Source organism: Ambystoma mexicanum, chromosome 2q (assembly GCF_040938575.1).
Source record: "Ambystoma mexicanum isolate Mex_15411 chromosome 2q, UKY_AmexF1_1, whole genome shotgun sequence".
Lineage (NCBI taxonomy): Eukaryota > Metazoa > Chordata > Amphibia > Caudata > Ambystomatidae > Ambystoma > Ambystoma mexicanum.
The window spans coordinates 1,444,934,676-1,444,956,562 of NC_090924.1; positions in this window are offsets into that span (position 1 = coordinate 1,444,934,676).

The window sequence follows — 21,887 nt, forward strand, 5'->3', positions numbered from 1 at the left end:
GCCAAGAAGGATAATTTGAGATCCTGTTTTGGTGTTGGTGGTCAAGAGGTCAGATATCTCTTCCTCAAATGTGGTGATGGGGCCTGGAGGTCTGTAAAGGAGGTGTAATAGTATGGTTTGTGTGGCAGAGAGTTGGAGCTTAGCTGACAGAAGTTCTGCAGATCGGAAGCTAGGCGGCGGGATTAATCTAAGTCCAAGGGATGTTTTAGCGATGAAGGCTACTCCTCCTCCTTTGCCTGTGTCCCGGTCTTTCCTTAGTATTGAATAACCTTCTGGGATGGCGAGGGATAAGGCTGGGCCTGCTGCTTGGTGCAGCCAAGTTTCCGTGATAGCCAGGAAGTGTAGATTGTTGACAGAGATGAAGTCTGCGATATCTAGCGCATGGGCGACCAGGGAGCGGGCATTGACAAGGGCGCCCTTGATTAGTGGTTGTTCAGATGTACTCAAGGGGGCTGATTGGGTGATGTTCAAAGTTTGAGCGGAGTTTGCTTGAATGTGTGCGGGATGAAAGGAGTGTTTTTTGGCGAGTGTTTTGGGGGTTATGAACCGAGAGCCGAGTCTCAGGTTTCTGTCTTTTAATGTGCATGGGTTCCAAGGAGTGGGTGGAGCAGCAAATCGGCGGATCCATTCTATAGGACTGAGGGCGTCGGGCTTGTCAGTATGTTGGGCCTCCAAAAAGCCCATAGTAAGTTGGGTTGGGAGTGATTGCGGAAGGGGTTTGTGGTGGGTAGTGTTGTTGTGGTGGAGCAGGGCGAGTGTAGCTGTTAGGGTGAGCGAGGCTAAGTAGAAGTTTGCCATGGGTGGTCAGAGTAAGACCCGGGTGTAGTTGGCCGAGGTTGACTAGGTGGTAGTAATAGAGTAGTTTGAGGTGAGGTGGGAGCCGACTGGGTCGGGATAGGCAGGAGGGCAGGTAGTCAAGGTCAGAGTCGGTACAGAGGGCACGGTGGTCAATGGACTAGGCACAGAGGCTAGCAGATAGGCACATTCTAAACTGAGGCGTATAGGAAAAGTACATGTTAAATGTATGCACCAGGGCACAATATAGCAGACTAGATGGTCTGTAGGCGACCAAAAGGCACAATATAGCAGGCTAGATGGTCTGTAGGCGACCAAAGGCACAATATAGCAGGCTAGATGGTCTGTAGGCGACCAAAGGCACAATATAGCAGACTAGATGGTCTGTAGGCGACCAAAAGGCACAATATAGGAACAATATAGCAGATTTCAATAGAGTCGGTTAGGGTTTAAACATAGAGTGGTGTCTCCGGTGCTGGCAAGTACTTACAGTACGTTCTTCATTGTCTGGGTGGAAGTGTATCGGTTGGAGTGTAGAAAATTTATGCAGGGGTGGTGGCCACGCCGCGCTCCCATGCGCGTAACAGGCGCAGGAACAGGCCTTTGTGTGGCCTTAGTGCTGGCCGCCGGCGAATCCGCCTGCCGGCGGAACCAGCTGATGTGATCGAGCCTCAGCCTCGGTTTCGCGCCGCTTCGCGCCCGGCATGGGCAAGTCAGGCGCTGTAGGGGGACAGGGTCAGGCAGGCCCTGTCCGTGTTGCGCTGGAGCCTGGATCCTCTGCTGGGCTGGGGGGGCTCCTGCCCTCACCCCTCGACGAGGAAGATGGAATGGGGGATCTGGGGCGCAGGAACAGGCCTTTGTGTGGCCTTAGTGCTGGCCGCCGGCGAATCCGCCTGCCGGCGGAACCAGCTGATGTGATCGAGCCTCAGCCTCGGTTTCGCGCCGCTTCGCGCCCGGCATGGGCAAGTCAGGCGCTGTAGGGGGACAGGGTCAGGCAGGCCCTGTCCGTGTTGCGCTGGAGCCTGGATCCTCTGCTGGGCTGGGGGGGCTCCTGCCCTCACCCCTCGACGAGGAAGATGGCAGTGGCCCCATATGCAGGGCTGCACCTTCCATTCCATGACTATACAGGCATACAATGCATTCACTGGCTATGAATGTCATTCCTGATGCATTGAAGTCTGGGCTAAACATGTGATGGCAGGGATCCCATATGCACACTTGTACCTTGCATTTTATGATTATACAGGCATACAATGCATTCACTGGCTATGGATGACATTCCTGATGCATGGTAGTATGTTCTAAACATGTGATGGCAGGGATCCCATATGCAGGCCTGCACCTTGCATGCTATGACTATACAAGCATGCAATGCATTAACTGGCTATGGACGGCATTCCTGATGCATTGTAGACTGGGCTAAACATCTGATGGCATGGACCACGTATGCAAGGCTGCACCTTGCATTCTATGACTATACAGGCATACAATGCAGTCACTGGCTATGGATCGCATTCCTGATGCATTGTAGTGTGGGCTAAACATGTGATGGCAGGGATCCCATATGAGGTGCTGCACCTTGTATTTTATGACTATACAGGCATACAATGCATTCAATAGCTATGGATGGCATTCCTGGTGCATTGTAGTCTGGGCTACACATGTGATGGCAGTGACCCCATATGCAGGGCTGCACCTTCCATTCCATGACTATACAGGCATTCAATGCATAAAATGGCTATGGATGGCATTCCTGATGCACTGTAGTCTGTACTAAACATGTGATGGCAGGGACCCCATATGCAGGACTGCACCTTGCATTCTATGACTATACAGCATACAATGCATTCACTGGCTATGGATGGCATTCCTAATGCATTGTAGTCTGTGCTAAACATGTGATGGCAGGGACCCCATATCCAGGGCTGCACCTTGCATTCTATTACTATACAGGCATACAATGCATTCACTGGCTATGGATGTCATTCCTGATGCATTGTAGTCTGGGCTAAACATGTGATGGCAGGGAACCCATATGCAGGGCTGCACCTTGCATTCTATACAGGCATACAATGCATTCACTGGCTATGGGTGTCAATCCTGATGCATTATAGTCTGGGTTAAACATGTCATGGCAGGGACCCCATATGTGTGGCTGCACCTTGCATTCTATGACTATACAGGCATACAATGCATTCACTGGCTATGGATGTAATTCCTGATGCATTGTAGTCTGGGTTAAACATGTGATGGCAGGGACCCCATATGTGGGTCTGCACCTTGCATTCTATGACTATACAGGCATAAAATACATTCACTGGCTATGGATGGCATTCCTGATGCATTATAGTCTGTGCTAGACATGTGATGACAGGGACCACAAATACGGGGCTGCACCTTGCATTCTATGACTTTACAGGCATGCAATGCATTCACTGGTGATGGATGGCATTTCTGATGCATTGTAGTCTGGGCTAAACATGTGGTGGCAGGGACCCCATATGCGGGGCTGCACCTTGCATTCTATGACCATACAATGCATTCACTGGCTATGGATGGCATTCCTGATGCATTGTAGTTTGGGCTAAACATGTGATGGCAGGGATCCCATATGCACGCTTGTGCCTTGCATTTTATGTATGCATTCACTGGCTATGGCTGCCATTCCTGATGCATTGTAGACTCGGCTAAACATCTGATGGCATGGACCCGGTATGCAAGACTGCACCTTGCATTCTATGACCATACAGGCATACAATGCATTCACTGGCTATGGATGGCATTTCTGATGCATTGTAGTCTGGGCTAAACATATGGTGGCAAGGACCCCATATGCGGGGCTGCACCTTGCATTCTATGACCATACAATGCATTCACTGGCTATGGATGGCATTCCTGATGCATTGTAGTTTGGGCTAAACATGTGATGGCAGGGACCCCATATGCACGGCTGTAAATTGCATTCTATGACCATACAATGCATTCACTGGCTATGGATGTCATTCCTGATGCATTGTAGTCTGGGCTAAACATGTGATGGCAGGGAACCCATATGCAGGGCTGCACCTTGCAATCTATACAGGCATACAATGCATTCACTGGCTATGGATGTCAATCCTGATGCATTGTAGTCTGGGTTAAACATGTCATGGCAGGGACCCCATATGTGTGGCTGCACCTTGCATTCCATGACTATACAGGCATACAATGCATTCACTGGCTATGGATGTAATTCCTGATGCATTGTAGTCTGGGTTAAACATGTGATGGCAGGGACCCCATATGTGGGTCTGCACCTTGCATTCTATGACCATACAATGCATTCACTGGCTATGAATGTCATTCCTGATGTATTGTAGTCTGGGCTAAACATGTGATGGCACAGACCCCATATGTGGGGCTGCACCTTGCTTTCTATGACTATACAGGCATAAAATGCGTTCACTGGCTATGGATGGCATTCCTGATGCATTATAGTCTGGGCTAAACATGTGATGGCAGTGGCCCCATGTGCGGGGCTGCACCTTGCATTCGATGACTATACAATGCATTCACTGGCTATGGATGTCACTCCTGATGCATTGTAGTCTGGGCTAAACCAGTGATGTCAGGGACCCCATATGCAGGGCTGCACCTTGCAGGCATATTGACTATACAGGCATAAAATGCATTCACTGGCTATGGATGGCATTCCTGATGCATTATAGTCTAGGCTAGACATGTGATGGCAGGGACCCCAAATGCGGGGCTGCACCTTGCATTCTATGACTATACAGGCATACAATGCGTTCACTGGCTATGGATGGCATTCCTGATCCATTGTAGTCTGGGCTAAACATGTGGTGGCAGGACCTCATATGCGGGGCTGCACCATGCATTCTATGACCATACAATACATTCACTGGCTATGGATAGCATAGCCGATGCATTGTAGTCTGGGCTAAACATGTGATGACAGGGACCCCATATGCAAGGCTGTACCTTGCATTCTATGACTATACAGGCACACAATGCATTCACTGGCTATGGATGGCATTCCTGATGCATTGTAGTCTGGGCTAAACATGTGATGGCACGGAGCCCATTTGCAGGCCTGCACCTTGCATTCTATAACTATACAGGCATGCAATGCATTAACTGGCTATGGATGGCATTCCTGATGCATTGTAGACTGGGCTAAACATCTGACGGCAGGGACCCCATATCCAAGGCTGCACCCTGCATTCTATGACTATACAGGCATACAATGCAGTCACTGGCTATGGATGGCATTCCTGATGCACTGTAGTCTGGGCTAAACATGTGATGGCAGGGACCGCATATGCAGGGCTGCACCTTGCATTCTATGACTATACAGGCATGCAATGCATTAACTGGAAATGGATGGCATTCCTGATGCATTGCAGTCTGGGCTAAACATGTGATGGCAGGGACCGCATATGCGGGGCTGCACCTTGCATTCTATGACTATACAGGCATACAATGCATTCACTGTCTATGTGTGGTGTTCCTGATGCATTGTAGTCTGGGTTAAACATGTGATGGCAGGGACCGCATATGCGGGGCTCCACCTTGCATTCTATGACTATACAGTCATAAAATGCATTCACTGGCTATGGATGGCATTCCTGATGCATTATAGTCTGGGCTAGACATGTGATGACAGGGACCCCAAATACGGGGCTGCACCTTGCATTCTCTGACTTTACAGGCATGCAATGCATTCTCTGGATATGGATGTCACTCCGGATGCATTGTAGTCTGGGCTAAACCAGTGATGTCAGGGACCCCATATGCAGGGCTGCACCTTGCAGGCATATTGACTATACAGGCATAACATGCATTCACTGGCTATGGATGGCATTCCTGATGATTATAGTCTGGGCTAGACATGTGATGGCAGGGACCCCAAATGCGGGGGTGCACCTTGCATTCTATGACTATACAGGCATACAATGCGTTCTTTGGCTATGGATGGCATTCCTGATCCATTGTAGTCTGGGCTAAAAATGTGGTGGCAGGGACCTCATATGCGAGGCTGCACCTTGCATTCTATGACTATACAGGCACACAATGCATTCACTGGCTATGGATGGAATTCCTGATGCATTGTAGTCTGGGCTAAACATGTGATGGCAGGGACCCCATATGCAGGGCTGCACCTTGCATTCTATGACTATACAGGCACACAATGCATTCACTGGCTATGTGCAGTGTTCCTGATGCACTGTAGTCAGGGTTAAACATGTGATGGCAGGGACCCCATATGCAGGGCTGCACCTTGTATTCTATGACTATACAGGCATAAAATACATTCACTGGCTATGGATGGCATTCCTGATGCATTATAGTCTGTGCTAGACATGTGATGACAGGGACCACAAATACGGGGCTGCACCTTGCATTCTATGACTTTACAGGCATACAATGCATTCACTGGCTATGGATGGCATTTCTGATGCATTGTAGTCTGGGCTAAACATGTGGTGGCAGGGACCCCATATGCGGGGCTGCACCTTGCATTCTATGACCATACAATGCATTCACTGGCTATGGATGGCATTCCTGATGCATTGTAGTTTGGGCTAAACATGTGATGGCAGGGATCCCATATGCACGCTTGTGCCTTGCATTTTATGACTATACAGGCATACAATGCATTCACTGGCTATGGCTGGCATTCCTGATGCATTGTAGACTCGGCTAAACATCTGATGGCATGGACCCGGTATGCAAGGCTGCACCTTGCATTCTATGACCATACAGGCATACAATGCATTCACTGGCTATGGATGGCATTTCTGATGCATTGTAGTCTGGGCTAAACATGTGGTGGCAGGGACCCCATATGCGGGGCTGCACCTTGCATTCTATGACCATACAATGCATTCACTGGCTATGGATGGCATTCCTGATGCATTGTAGTTTGGGCTAAACATGTGATGGCAGGGATCCCATATGCACGCTTGTGCCTTGCATTTTATGACTATACAGGCATACAATGCATTCACTGGCTATGGCTGGCATTCCTGATGCATTGTAGACTCGGCTAAACATCTGATGGCATGGACCCGGTATGCAAGGCTGCACCTTGCATTCTATGACCATACAGGCATACAATGCATTCACTGGCTATGGATGGCATTTCTGATGCATTGTAGTCTGGGCTAAACATGTGGTGGCAAGGACCCCATATGCGGGGCTGCACCTTGCATTCTATGACCATACAATGCATTCACTGGCTATGGATGGCATTCCTGATGCATTGTAGTTTGGGCTAAACATGTGATGGCAGGGACCCCATATGCACGGCTGTAAATTGCATTCTATGACTATAAAGGCATACAATGCATTCACTGGCTATGGCTGGCATTCCTGATGCATTGTAGTCTGTACAAAACATGTGATGGCAGGGACCCCATATGCAGGACTGCACCTTGCATTCTATGACTATACAGGCATACAATGCATTCACTGGCTATGGATGGCATTCCTGATGCATTGTAGTTTGGGCTAAACATGTGATGCCAGGGACCCCATATGCACGGCTGTACCTTGCATTCTATGACTATACAGGCATACAATGCATTCATTGGCTATGGATGGCATTCCTGATACATTGTAGTCTGGGCAAAATATTTGATGGCAAGGAATGCATATGCGGGGCTGCACCTTGCATTTTATGACTATACAGGCATACAATGCATTCACTGGCTATGGCTGGCATTCCTGATGCATTGTAGTCTGTACGAAACATGTGATGGCAGGGACCCCATATGCACGGCTGTACCTTGCATTCTATGACTATACAGGCATACAATGCATTCATTGGCTATAGATGGCATTCCTGGTACATTGTAGTCTGGGCTAAACATGTGATGGCAGGGAGCCCATATGCAGGCCTGCACCTTGCATTCTATGACTATACAAGCGTGCAATGCATTAACTGGCTATGGACGGCATTCCAAATGCATTGTAGACTGGGCTAAACATCTAATGGCATGGACCCCATATGCAAGGCTGCACCTTGCATTCTATGACTATGCAGGCATACAATGCAGTCACTGGCTATGGATGGCATTCCTGATGCATTGTAGTCTGGGCTAAACATGTGATGGCAGGGATCCCATATGCGGTGCTGCACCTTGTATTTTATGACTATACAGGCATACAATGCATTCATGGGCTATGGATGACATTCCTGATGCATTGTAGTCTGGGCTAAACATGTGATGGCATGGAACCCATATGCAGGGCTGTACCTTGCATTCTATGACTATAAAGGCATACAATTCATTCAATGGCTATGGATGGCATTCCTGGTACATTGTAGTCTGGGTTACACATGTGATGGCAGTGACCCCATATGCAGGGCTGCACCTTCCATTCCATGACTATACAGGCATTCAATGCATTCACTGGATATGGATGGCATTCCTGATGCACTGTAGTCTGGGCTAAACATGTGATAAAAGTGACCCCATATGCGGGGCTGGACCTTGCATTATATGACTATACAGGCATACAATGCATTAACGGGCTATGAATGGAATTCCTGATGTATTGTAGTCTGGGCTAAACATGTGATGGCAGGGACCCCATATGCAGGGCTGCACCTTGCATTCTATGACTATACAGGCATACAATGCATTCACTGGCTATGGATGGCATTCCTGGTGCATTGTAGTCTGGGCTACACATGTGATGGCAGTGACCCCATATGCAGGACTGCACCTCTCATTCTATGACTATACAGGCATACAATGCATTCACTGGCTATGGATGGCATTCCTGATGCACTGTAGTCTGGGCTAAACAGGTGATTTCAGGGACCCCATATGCAGGTCTGCACCTTGCATTCTATGACTATACAATGCATTCACTGGCTATGGATGTCATTCCTGATGCACTGTAGTCTGGGCTAAACATGTGATAGAAGTGACCCCATATGCGGGGCTGGACCTTGCATTGTATGACTATACAGGCATACAATGCATTAATGGGCTATGAATGGAATTCCTGATGTATTGTAGTCTGGGCTAAACATGTGATGGCAGGGACCCCATATGCAGGGCTGCACCTTGCATTCTATGACTATACAGGCATGCAATGCATTAACTGCCTATGGATGGCATTCCTGGTGCATTGCAGTCTGGGCTAAACATGTGATGGCAGGGACCCCATATGCAGGGCTGCACCTTGTATTCTATGACTATAAAGGCATAAAATACATTCACTGGCTATGGATGGCATTCCTGATGCATTATAGTCTGTGCTAGACATGTGATGACAGGGACCACAAATACGGGGCTGCACCTTGCATTCTATGACTTTACAGGCATACAATGCATTCACTGGCTATGGATGGCATTTCTGATGCATTGTAGTCTGGGCTAAACATGTGGTGGCAGGGAGCCCATATGCGGGGCTGCACCTTGCATTCTATGACCATACAATGCATTCACTGGCTATGGATGGCATTCCTGATGCATTGTAGTTTGGGCTAAACATGTGATGGCAGGGATCCCAAATGCACGCTTGTGCCTTGCATTTTATGACAATACAGGCATACAATGCATTCACTGGCTATGGCTGGCATTCCTGATGCATTGTAGACTCGGCTAAACATCTGATGGCATGGACCCCGTATGCAAGGCTGCACCTTGCATTCTATGACCATACAGGCATACAATGCAGTCACTGGCTAGGGATGGCAATCCTGATGCATTGTAGTCTGGGCTAAACATGTGATGGCAGGGATCCCATATGCGGGGCTGCACCTTGTATTTTATGACTATACAGGCATACAATGCATTCACGGGCTATGGGTGGAATTCCTGATGCATTGTAGTCTGGGCTAAACATGTGATGGCATGGAACCCATATGCAGGGCTGCACCTGACATTCTATGAGTATAAAGGCATACAATTCATTCAATGGCTATGGATGGCATTCCTGGTGCATTGTAGTCTGGGCTACACATGTGATGGCAGTGACCCCATATGCAGGACTGCACCTCTCATTCTATGACTATACAGGCAACAATGCATTCACTGGCCATGGATGGCATTCCTGATGCACTGTAGTCTGGGCTAAACATGTGATGGCAGGGACCCCATATGCAGGGCTGCACCTTGCATTCTATGACTATATAGGCATACAATGCATTCACTGGCTATGGATGTCATTCCTGATGCATTGTAGTCTGGGCTAAACATGTGATGGCACTGACCCCATATGCAGGGCTGCACCTTGTATTCTATACAGGCATACAATGCATTCACTGGCTATGGATGTCATTCCTGATGCATTGTAGTCTGGGTTAAACATGTGATGGCAGGGACCCCATATGTGGGGCTGCACCTTGCATTCTATGACTATACAGGCATAAAATGCATTCACTGGGTAAGGATGGCATTCCTGATGCATTATAGTCTGGGCTAGACATGTGATGGCAGGGACCCCAAATGCGGGGCTGCTCCTTGCATTCTATGACTCTACAGGCATACAATGCATTCTCTGGCTATGAATGTCATTCCTGATGCATTGTAGTCTGGGCTAAACATGTGATGGCAGGGACCCCATAGGCAGGGCTGCACCTTGCATTCTATGACTCTACAGGCATACAATGCATTCACTGGCTATGGATGTCATTCCTGATGCATTGTAGTCTGGGCTAAACATGTGATGGCAGGGACCCCATATACAGGACTGCTCCTTGCATTCTATACAGGCATACAATGCATTCACTGCCTATGGATGTCATTCCTGATGCATTGTAGTCTGGGCTAAACATGTGATGGCATGGAACCCATATGCAAGGCTGCACCTTGCATTCTATGAGTATAAAGGCATACAATTCATTCAATGGTTTTGGATGGCATTCCTGGTGCATTGTAGTCTGGGCTACACATGTGATGGCATGGAACCCATATGCAGGGCTGCACCTGACATTCTATGAGTATAAAGGCATACTATTCATTCAATGGCTATGGATGGCATTCCTGGTGCATTGTAGTCTGGGCTACACATGTGATGGCAGTGACCCCATATGCAGGACTGCACCTCTCATTCTATGACTATACAGGCAACAATGCATTCACTGGCCATGGATGGCATTCCTGATGCACTGTAGTCTGGGCTAAACATGTGTTGGCAGGGACCCCATATGCAGGGCTGCACCTTGCATTCTATGACTATATAGGCATACAATGCATTCACTGGCTATGGGTGGCATTCCTAATGCACTGTAGTCTGTGCTAAAAATGTGATGGCATAGACCCCATATGCGGGGCTGCACCTTGCATTCTATGACTATGCAATGCATTCACTGGCTCTGGATGTCATTCCTGATGCATTGTAGTCTGGGCTAAACATGTGATGGCACTGACCCCATATGCAGGGCTGCACCTTGTATTCTATACAGGCATACAATGCATTCACTGGCTATGGATGTCATTCCTGATGCATTGTAGTCTGGGTTAAACATGTGATGGCAGGGACCCCATATGTGGGGCTGCACCTTGCATTCTATGACTATACAGGCATAAAATGCATTCACTGGGTAAGGATGGCATTCCTGATGCATTATAGTCTGGGATAGACATGTGATGGCAGGGACCCCAAATGCGGGGCTGCTCCTTGCATTCTATGACTCTACAGGCATACAATGCATTCTCTGGTTATGAATGTCATTCCTGATGCATTGTAGTCTGGGCTAAACATGTGATGGCAGGGACCCCATAGGCAGGGCTGCACCTTGCATTCTATGACTCTACAGGCATACAATGCATTCACTGGCTATGGATGTCATTCCTGATGCATTGTAGTCTGGGCTAAACATGTGATGGCAGGGACCCCATATACAGGACTGCTCCTTGCATTCTATACAGGCATACAATGCATTCACTGCCTATGGATGTCATTCCTGATGCATTGTAGTCTGGGCTAAACATGTGATGGCATGGAACCCATATGCAAGGCTGCACCTTGCATTCTATGAGTATAAAGGCATACAATTCATTCAATGGTTTTGGATGGCATTCCTGGTGCTGTTGGGTGTCCTGACCCACGTTTAAGCTATCATGCCACAACATTTGGTGCTGTGGGCTTAGAAAATTCAAGATGGCGGAAAACCCACATGTGCGCCGAAATCCAGAAAAGCTGCGCAGTTTGTGCGCACACCAAAATGGTTGCCTCACTTGCCACCCACCAGCGCGAGAATGAAAGGCCGGGTTGCCATGAGGGAAATGGGTTGCCAAAGGAAAAACAGTAGCGCCGGTTAGCTTCAAAGCGCTTTAGAACCACCATTGGACTACCCGCACAGTAGTCTGAAACCATTGGGAATGGCAATGCTGATTGCCAAATGCAACTTAGAATTGTGGGGAATTCATTGTTAAATCCCAAAAATGGGTGCAGTACCAGTACTCACCACTATCCAAAAGCCGGCGTTTTAAAACCACCCTGTGTTTCTCTGAAGGCAAGCCAAAGTGCCTATTTCAAACATTGAAATATGTGCAAAATATTCACTGAACACCAGCAGACATTTGGCAGAATGAGGTTTTGTGTGCTTACAAAATCTGGAAATGAAGAGCCCAAAACAATGCTTATAACAAAACTGCTATGGAGTCAGCAGTTTAAGTTGCACTGGATTTAAAGACACTAAAATCGAAAATGTTTAGATTAAATGAGTGACCTATGTTTGGTGTCACATGCCTTTGCAATTGTTTAAATGTCATAGTTTAAACTTAGAATCAGCATTCTAGCTGCATGTGTAAAATTGCAAGTTAATTTAAAAAGCAACAAAAAAACATGACAGTTAGCTGAAAGTCTGGCTTAAGGAACTGAATTCTGCCTGGCAACTACCCCCATCAGGAGTGAAACTTGAGTCACAGCTGTGTTCCCAGGCCTAGCTGCCCTTTTGCTGCTCACACCAAAAGGGATATGACACTTCCCTGATTGAATTACCTGTGCTCTACAGGAGCTCTGAACAAAACCTGTCTTGACTCAGGCAAAGGATTTATTACAGCGGTCGTAAAATGTAGCTTCCTCTTGGCAGAAGCTGGGAGGGGCACTGCCTGTGAGAGCAAGCTGGCTTGGCAGAACTGGATAAACCAGTATTTCCACCATGTGACCTGGGAAACCACACCCCTTTGTAGCCAGAATATTGTTTAGAAAAAGATGAATAACTCATGGTGCGGACATGTGAAAATTTTATAAATGATACCATAATTCTTGTGATTTTTCTGCCCACAGTTTAAGAGGTTTTTAGAACCGGTGGTATGTTCAGGGGGGTGTTAGCAGAAAAGTGGATATTACTCTAAATGTATGCATGTTAAAAATCTGAAACTTCATCAGTTAATGTCCATACTCCCTGCGCACATGTATGTAAAGTTGGGTCCATGTCAGAAATTGAAAAACCAGTTAAAAAGTGCAAAATATTGCCATTTCTGAATGCAAGCTCCCAGGAAGACCAGAGTTTGAACAGGGTATACCTCCTGTAATGCATGATGGGTGCATATGATTTTAAAACAATATGTACCTCTGCAAATATGTATTTGTTTCAAATCTAGATTTGTGTGTAAGTTGACAGGAGGAGTGGACTCTCTGCAAGCCATAAAATGACATCACGCTGACACACACTTCCTTCCCCAATCAAATGAGAAATGGAAGTTTGACCAATTAGAAGCTGAGAGAGAGGTAGGGTCAGTGATGCTAGAACACACCCACATTCTAAACACATAAAAGCAGACAGACAGGACAGATAGGGACTTTCAAATCCATCTGACGCTGGAAGCTCTGCCGGAAAAATCCATACTTTACCTCCATCAAACCTCCAGAGAGCCAAACTAGAGACTTCAATCTATCCAGAACTAAGAGACCAGACCAGAGAGCGAGCAGTTCCAGAGACCAGACGCTCTGCCCAGAGAGAGACCAGAGCCCAGTCTAAAACCCTGACCAGATCCGTGATGAGGCCCATTTAATTCAAGAATATAGTGTGAGTACCCAGCAGAACTGTGTAGAACCAATCTCTTAGTTTAAATTCATCTAATTCAATCTATTTAACCTAAGTAGAACTGCCTGATAGCTCCAAATCTGTCACCTGTCATTCTAGCTGCAAAATCTGTCACTTGTCATTTTGAGCTTTTAAAATTTCAAATCTGAAAAACGACCTTCACAAAATCGCTCATATCTCTGTGACCGTTTGTCTTAGAGACTTGCAGTAACTTTCATTTGGAAGCTGAGGTCCTAGGCTTTCCTAGGACCCCAAAACGATAGAGATAGTCCTTGTGGTTCCTCTGTAATAGCGCTCGGCGCATCCACAAATTTTGCCGCGATTTGCAAATTTCTTCACGTGTAAAAAGACAGCAGTTTTGCTTTTCCTTGCCAAAAACTTCGTTTACCTGCTAGTTACTACTAAAGCATTGTTAAGGTGATCCTGAATTCATAGAGAGTAGCTATCACTCACCCTGAACCTCTGAAAGGGAATTAAAAGCATTTTAGCATCCTTTTCACTGAATTGCCAGCACATATCAAAGCATTTTGCCTGTGTTTTCAAACTTCTGTAGTCTAAGCTTGCTGGGGTGAACTGAATCACATTTGATTGCATTTCTGAGAACGGTGTGTTTTCCTTCCATTTCCTTGCATTGCATAAAGAGGGGGGGAGTGAATAGCCAGAGAAAAGTGATTACATTGTTTGGTTGAAGTCATATTGAGTATTTTCTGTACTGCATTCATTGAATATTGCATCCACCTGAGCTTACATAAAGCATTCTGTACCACCTTCTTCTTTTGTTCCTATTCACCTGTGTGCTACCTTATCCATTTCATGTCAACTCCTTATTGATTATAGAGAAGCGTGTTAGTGCCAGATTCTCCGTTGTTAATATTTATCATATCAGATTAAGTGTGATATTCAATTATTAATTTATTATAAAGTGTGATCTATATATCTATTGTTTAAATTATCAAATAAACCTTTTAAACTTGCAAGACAGAACTACTTCTTGGCTCAGTGGGGTCAGGGGGATTCCAAGAGAGGGGTGTTATATAGGGGTAGTCATCCAGAACGCATGAACTGGACATAAAGATATATCAATAAGGGTTTTCATTCAGTATTATAGACTAGGCATTGACTTAGCTGTAGTGTTGAATTGAATCCTCTTACAGTGCATTGTAGTCTGGGCTACACATGTGATGGCAGTGACCCCATATGCAGGGCTGCACCTTACATTCCATGACTAGACAGGCATACACTGCGTTCACTGGCTATGAATGTCATTCCTGATGCATTGTAGTCTGGGCTAAACATGTGATGGCAGGGACCCCATATGCAGGGCTGCACCTTGCATTCTATGTCTATACAGGCATACAATGTGTTCACTGGCTATGGATGGCATTCCTAATGCATTGTAGTCTGTGCTAAACATGTGATGGCAGGGGCCCCATATGCGGGGCTGCACCTTGCATTCTATGAGTATAAAGGCATACAATTCAATCAATGGCTATGGATGGCATTCCTGGTGCATTGTAGTCTGGGCTACACATGTGATGGCAGTGACCCCATATGCAGGACTGCACCTCTCATTCTATGACTATACAGGCAACAATGCATTCACTGGCCATGGATGGCATTCCTGATGCACTGTAGTCTGGGCTAAACATGTGATGGCAGGGACCCCATATGCAGGGCTGCACCTTGCATTCTACGACTATATAGGCATACAATGCATTCACTGGCTATGGATGGCATTCCTAATGCATTGTAGTCTGTGCTAAAAATGTGATGGCAGAGACCTCATATGCGGGGCTGCACCTTGCATTCTATGACTATACAATGCATTCACTGGCTCTGGATGTCATTCCTGATGCATTGTAGTCTGGGCTAAACATGTGATGGCACTGACCCCATATGCAGGGCTTCACCTTGCATTCTATACAGGCATACAATGCATTCACTGGCTATGGATGTCATTCCTGATGCATTGTAGTCTGGGTTAAACATGTGATGGCAGGGACCCAATATGTGGGGCTGCACCTTGCATTCTATGACTATACAGGCATAAAATGCATTCACTGGCTAAGGATGGCATTCCTGATGCATTATAGTCTGGGCTAGACATGTGATGGCAGGGACCCCATATACAGGACTGCTCCTTGTATTCTATACAGGCATACAATACATTCACTGCCTATGGATGTCATTCCTGATGCATTGTAGTATGGGCTAAACATGTGATGGCATGGAACCCATATGCAAGGCTGCACCTTGCATTCTATGAGTATAAAGGCATACAATTCATTCAATGGCTTTGGATGGCATTCCTGGTGCATTGTAGTCTGGGCTACATATGTGATGGCATTGACCCCATATGCAGGGCTGCACCTTACATTCCATGACTATACAGGCATACAATGCGTTCACTGGCTATGAATGTCATTCCTGATGCATTGTAGTCTGGGCTAAACATGTGATGGCAGGGACCCCATATGCAGGGCTGCACCTTGCATTCTATGACTATACAGGCATACAATGCGTTCACTGGCTATGGATGGCATTCCTAATGCATTGTAGTCTGTGCTAAACATGTGATGGCAGGGGCCCCATATGCGGGGCTGCACCTTGAATTCTATGACTAAGCAATGCATTCACTGGCTATGGATGTCATTCCTGATGCATTGTAGTCTGGGCTAAACATGTGATGGCAGAGACCCCATATGCGGGGCTGCACCTTGCATTCTATGACTATACAGGCATAAAATGCATTCACTGGCTATGGATGTCAATCCTGATGCATTATAGTCTGGGCTAAACATGTGATGGCAGGGACCCCCTATGCAGGGCTGCACCGTGCATTCTATGACTATACAATGCATTCACTGGATATGGATGTCATTCCTGATGCACTGTAGTCTGGGCTAAACATGTGATAGAAGTGACCCCATATGCGGGGCTGGACCTTGCATTGTATGACTATACAGGCATACAATGCATTAACGGTATATGAATGGAATTCCTGATTTATTGTAGTCTGGGCTAAACATGTGATGGCAGGGACCCCATATGCAGGGCTGCACCTTGCATTCTATGACTATACAGGCATACAATGCATTCACTGCCTATGGATGTCATTCCTGATGCATTGTAGTCTGGGCTAAACATGTGATGGCATGGAACCCATATGCAAGGCTGCACCTTGCATTCTATGAGTATAAAGGCATACAATTCATTCAATGGTTTTGGATGGCATTCCTGGTGCATTGTAGTCTGGGCTACACATGTGATGGAATGGAACCCATATGCAGGGCTGCACCTGACATTCTATGAGTATAAAAGCATACAATTCATTCAATGGCTATGGATGGCATTCCTGGTGCATTGTAGTCTGGGCTACACATGTGATGGCAGTGACCCCATATGCAGGACTGCACCTCTCATTCTATGACTATACAGGCAACAATGCATTCACTGGCCATGGATGGCATTCCTGATGCACTGTAGTCTGGGCTAAACATGTGATGGCAGGGACGCCATATGCAGGGCTGCACCTTGCATTCTATGACTATATAGGCATACAATGCATTCACTGGCTATGGATGGCATTCCTAATGCACTGTAGTCTGTGCTAAAAATGTGATGGCATAGACACCATATGCGGGGCTGCACCTTGCATTCTATGACTATGCAATGCATTCACTGGCTCTGGATGTCATTCCTGATGCATTGTAGTCTGGGCTAAACATGTGATGGCACTGACCCCATATGCAGGGCTGCACCTTGTATTCTATACAGGCATACAATGCATTCACTGGCTATGGATGTCATTCCTGATGCATTGTAGTCTGGGTTAAACATGTGATGGCAGGGACCCCATATGTGGGGCTGCACCTTGCATTCTATGACTATACAGGCATAAAATGCATTCACTGGGTAAGGATGGCATTCCTGATGCATTATAGTCTGGGCTAGACATGTGATGGCAGGGACCCCAAATGCAGGGCTGCTCCTTGCATTCTATGACTCTACAGGCATACAATGCATTCTCTGGCTATGAATGTCATTCCTGATGCATTGTAGTCTGGGCTAAACATGTGATGGCAGGGACCCCATAGGCAGGGCTGCACCTTGCATTCTATGACTCTACAGGCATACAATGCATTCACTGGCTATGGATGTCATTCCTGATGCATTGTAGTCTGGGCTAAACATGTGATGGCAGGGACCCCATATACAGGACTGCTCCTTGCATTCTATACAGGCATACAATGCATTCACTGCCTATGGATGTCATTCCTGATGCATTGTAGTCTGGGCTAAACATGTGATGGCATGGAACCCATATGCAAGGCTGCACCTTGCATTCTTTGAGTATAAAGGCATACAATTCATTCAATGGTTTTGGATGGCATTCCTGGTGCATTGTAGTCTGGGCTACACATGTGATGGCAGTGACCCCATATGCAGGGCTGCACCTCACATTCCATGACTAGACAGGCATACACTGCGTTCACTGGCTATGAATGTCATTCCTGATGCATTGTAGTCTGGGCTAAACATGTGATGGCAGGGACCCCATATGCAGGGCTGCACCTTGCATTCTATGTCTATACAGGCATACAATGCGTTCACTGGCTATGGATGGCATTCCTAATGCATTGTAGTCTGTGCTAAACATGTGATGGCAGGGGCCCCATATGCGGGGCTGCACCTTGCATTCTATGAGTATAAAGGCATACAATTCATTCAATGGCTATGGATGGCATTCCTGGTGCATTGTAGTCTGGGCTACACATGTGATGGCAGTGACCCCATATGCAGGACTGCACCTCTCATTCTATGACTATACAGGCAACAATGCATTCACTGGCCATGGATGGCATTCCTGATGCACTGTAGTCTGGGCTAAACATGTGATGGCAGGGACCCCATATGCAGGGCTGCACCTTGCATTCTACGACTATATAGGCATACAATGCATTCACTGGCTATGGATGGCATTCCTAATGCATTGTAGTCTGTGCTAAAAATGTGATGGCATAGACCTCATATGCGGGGCTGCACCTTGCATTCTATGACTATACAATGCATTCACTGGCTCTGGATGTCATTCCTGATGCATTGTAGTCTGGGCTAAACATGTGATGGCACTGACCCCATATGCAGGGCTTCACCTTGCATTCTATACAGGCATACAATGCATTCACTGGCTATGGATGTCATTCCTGATGCATTGTAGTCTGGGTTAAACATGTGATGGCAGGGACCCCATATGTGGGGCTGCACCTTGCATTCTATGACTATACAGGCATAAAATGCATTCACTGGCTAAGGATGGCATTCCTGATGCATTATAGTCTGGGCTAGACATGTGATGGCAGGGACCCCATATGCAGGGCTGCACCTTGCATTCTATGACTATACAGGCATACAATGCGTTCACTGGCTATGGATGCATTCCTAATGCATTGTAGTCTGTGCTAAACATGTGATGGCAGGGGCCCCATATGCGGGGCTGCACCTTGCATTCTATGACTATGCAATGCATTCACTGGCTATGGATGTCATTCCTGATGCATTGTAGTCTGGGCTAAACATGTGATGGCAGAGACCCCATATGTGGGGCTGCACCTTGCATTCTATGACTATACAGGCATAAAATGCATTCACTGGCTATGGATGTCAATCCTGATGCATTATAGTCTGGGCTAAACATGTGATGGCAGAGACCCCATATGTGGGGCTGCACCTTGCATTCTATGACTATACAGGCATAAAATGCATTCACTGGCTATGGATGTCAATCCTGATGCACTGTAGTCTGGGCTAAACATGTGATAGAAGTGACCCCATATGCGGGGCTGCTCCTTGCATTGTATGACTATACAGGCATACAATGCATTAACGGTATATGAATGGAATTCCTGATTTATTGTAGTCTGGGCTAAACATGTGATGGCAGGGACCCCATATGCAGGGCTGCACCTTGCATTCTATGACTATACAGGCATGCAATTCATTAACTGCCTATGGATGGCATTCCTGGTGCATTGCAGTCTGGGCTAAACATGTGATGGCAGGGACCCCATATGCAGGGCTGCACCTTGCATTCTATGACTTTACAGGCATACAATGCATTCACTGGCTATGGATGGCATTTCTGATGCATTGTAGTCTGGGCTAAACATGTGGTGGCAGGGACCCCATATGCGGGGCTGCACCTTGCATTCTATGACCATACAATGCATTCACTGGCTATGGATGGCATTCCCGATGCATTGTAGTTTGGGCTAAACATGTGATGGCAGGGATCCCATATGCACGCTTGTGCCTTGCATTTTATGACAATACAGGCATACAATGCATTCACTGGCTATGGCTGGCATTCCTGATGCATTGTAGACTCGGCTAAACATCTGATGGCATGGACCCCGTATGCAAGGCTGCACCTTGCATTCTATGACCATACAGGCATACAATGCAGTCACTGGCTAGGGATGGCAATCCTGATGCATTGTAGTCTGGGCTAAACATGTGATGGCAGGGATCCCATATGCGGGGCTGCACCTTGTATTTTATGACTATACAGGCATACAATGCATTCACGGGCTATGGGTGGAATTCCTGATGCATTGTAGTCTGGGCTAAACATGTGATGGCATAGAACCCATATGCAGGGCTGCACTTGACATTCTATGAGTATAAAGGCATACAATTCATTCAATGGCTATGGATGGCATTCCTGGTGCATTGTAGTCTGGGCTACACATGTGATGGCAGTGACCCCATATGCAGGACTGCACCTCTCATTCTATGACTATACAGGCAACAATGCATTCACTGGCCATGGATGGCATTCCTGATGCACTGTAGTCTGGGCTAAACATGTGATGGCAGGGACCCCATATGCAGGGCTGCACCTTGCATTCTACGACTATATAGGCATACAATGCATTCACTGGCTATGGATGGCATTCCTAATGCATTGTAGTCTGTGCTAAAAATGTGATGGCATAGACCCCATATGCGGGGCTGCACCTTGCATTCTATGACTATACAATGCATTCACTGGCTCTGGATGTCATTCCTGATTCATTGTAGTCTGGGCTAAACATGTGATGGCACTGACCTCATATGCAGGGCTGCACCTTGCATTCTATACAGGCATACAATGCATTCACTGGCTATGGATGTCATTCCTGATGCATTGTAGTCTGGGTTAAACATGTGATGGCAGGGACCCCATATGTGGGGCTGCACCTTGCATTCTATGACTATACAGGCATAAAATGCATTCACTGGCTAAGGATGGCATTCCTGATGCATTATAGTCTGGGCTAGACATGTGATGGCAGGGACCCCATATACAGGACTGCTCCTTGCATTCTATACAGGCATACAATGCATTCACTGCCTATGGATGTCATTCCTGATGCATTGTAGTCTGGGCTAAACATGTGATGGCATGGAACCCATATGCAAGGCTGCACCTTGCATTCTATGAGTATAAAGGCATACAATTCATTCAATGGCTTTGGATGGCATTCCTGGTGCATTGTCGTCTGGGCTACACATGTGATGGCAGTGAACCCATATGCAGGGCTGCACCTTACATTCCATGACTATACAGGCATACAATGCGTTCACTGGCTATGAATGTCATTCCTGATGCATTGCAGTCTGGGCTAAACATGTGATGGCAGGGACCCCATATGCAGGGCTGCACCTTGCATTCTATGACTATAAAGGCATGCAATGCGTTCACTGGCTATGGATGGCATTCCTAATGCATTGTAGTCTGTGCTAAACATGTGATGGCAGGGGCCCCATATGCGGGGCTGCACCTTGCATTCTATGACTATGCAATGCATTCACTGGCTATGGATGTCATTCCTGATGCATTGTAGTCTGGGCTAAATATGTGATGGCAGAGACCCCATATGTGGGGCTGCACCTTGCATTCTATGACTATACAGGCATAAAATGCATTCACTGGCTATGGATGTCAATCCTGATGCATTGTAGTCTGGGCTAAACATGTGATGGCAGGGACCCCCTTGCAGGGCTGCTCCTTGCATTCTATACAGGCATACAA